This window comes from Triticum aestivum, chromosome 3B (genome assembly GCF_018294505.1).
Source record: "Triticum aestivum cultivar Chinese Spring chromosome 3B, IWGSC CS RefSeq v2.1, whole genome shotgun sequence".
Lineage (NCBI taxonomy): Eukaryota > Viridiplantae > Streptophyta > Magnoliopsida > Poales > Poaceae > Triticum > Triticum aestivum.
In genome coordinates, this window is record NC_057801.1 from 487,987,415 (window position 1) to 487,989,585 (window position 2,171).

Below are 2,171 nucleotides of genomic sequence, written 5' to 3' on the forward strand. Positions count from 1 at the left end.
CCTAGAGCCCAGTGCCAGTTTCTGTTTTCTCTTTGTTTTTGTGTTTTACAGAAAAGGGATACCAAACGGAGTCCGAATGACGTGCCAATTTTTGAGGATTTTTTATGGACCAAAAGAAGACCAGGAGCATCGGAGTTGGGCCAGAAGAGCTCCGAGCTGCCCACGAGATAGGAGGGCGCGCCCCTAGGGGGGGGGCGCCCCCCTGTCTCGTGGACGGCCCAGAGACCCCCCTGACGTGAAACCAACGCCAATAATTGCTATAAATACTGAAACTTTCGGGAATTAACCTAGATCGGAAGTTCCGCCGCCGCAAGCCTCTGTAGCCACGAGAAATCAATCTAGGCCCTCTCTGGCACCCTGCCGGAGGGGGCCATCATCACCGGAGGCCATGGAGGAGGATCTCGGAGGGGCCATCATCGCCATCAAGGCCAAGGACCAGAGGGGGAAAGCCATGGAGGAGGAAGCACAAGGGGGAGAACCTCTCCTCCTCTCTCTTGGTGGCACCGGAGTGCCATCGGGAGGGGAATCATCACCGCGGTGATCGTCTTCATCAACATCACCATCATCATCACCATCCTCACCTCTTTTACGCGGTCCACTCTCCCGTGCCCCGCTGTAATCCCTACTTGAACATGGTGTTTTATGCTACATATTATGATCCAATGATGTGTTGCCATCCTATGATGTTTTGAGTAGATATCTTTTGTCTTTGGGTTGATTGATGATCTAGATTGGTATGAGTTGTATGTTTCACTTTGATGTTGTCCTATGGTGCCCTCGGTGTCGCGCAAGCATGAGGGATTCCCGCTGTAGGGTGTTGCAATACATTCATGATTCGCTTATAGTGGGTTGTTGAGTGACGGAAACACAAACCCGAGTAAGAGGGGTTGTTGCATATGGGAATAAAGAGGACTTGATGCGTTAATGCTATGGTTGGGTTTTACCTTAATGATCTTTAGTATTTGCGGACGCTTGCTAGAGTTCCAATCATAAGTGCATATGATCCAAGTAGAGAAAGTATGTTAGCTTTTGCCTCTCCCTCATATGAAATTGCAATAGTGATCACCGGTTTTGTTAACAATTGCCTAGGATAATTCCGCACACCGATCCACCATTATTCCACACTCGCTATTTATATTATTTAGTAATATATTCTAACCTTATGATAACATCACCTACTTTTATATTTTAGCTCTCCGGTATCATACAAAGTTATCCTCTTTATACCCACAACACAGTTTATTTCTTGTTTCTAGTTGGAAGCAAACGTTTGGTGCACGTAGAGTCATATCAGTGGTAGATAGGGCTTGAGAGAATATTGATCTTACCTTTAGCTCCTTGTGGGTTTGACACTCCATACCATTGTTCAGGAATTCGGTAACTGGTAACTGCTCGGTCGACTACTGATTAGCGATTAATCAGTTAATCGGCCATTTAATTGAATTAATCGGTTGATCATTAATTGGTTGCACATGAGGGACAGGGAGAAGAGGATGCGAGGAGATGGGGGTTAGAGAAGGAGGCTAGGTCCGGTGATGGGAGCAGGGAGATCGCCGGTGGTGGCTAGGGCCAGCGAGGAGAAGCCATGCTCGTGAGGAGTCAGGAGAGGAAGGGGCACTGCCGCTGTGATTTGGGAGAGGGAGGGTGCAGCACCGGAGGTTACGGGGCCAGCCAAATAATGTCCTGGATTGCCGCTTCGGCTACCCACTTCTTTTTATTTGGATGCCACTTCACTTACCCGAACCATCACCGATTAATCGGTTTGACAACCAGTTAATTGTCTGACAACCAATTAAATGCCAGTTAATCGACTTGACCATTTAATGAACCGAGTATGTGCTATTCGCCTCAGTTAGGCACTGAGTAGCGATTAAATGGGCATTTAAATGGTAACTCAGCCGAGTTCTTGAACAATGCTCCACACTTATCACTTCCACCTTTGGGAATTGCTACGATGATTCCCTACACTTGGGGATTATTAGTATGATAGTATTATTTATCACATGGTATACCATTGATAGAATTGCAACTCTCATTGCTGGTTAGGAACTGTCGTTCGATTTCATTCGAACAGCTGTCATGCTTTATTCAATTTTGTGTATTCGCCTTGCGACAACATCTAAAACCAGCGACGTATCGATCGCTTGCAATATGAAAAACACTGAGGTAGA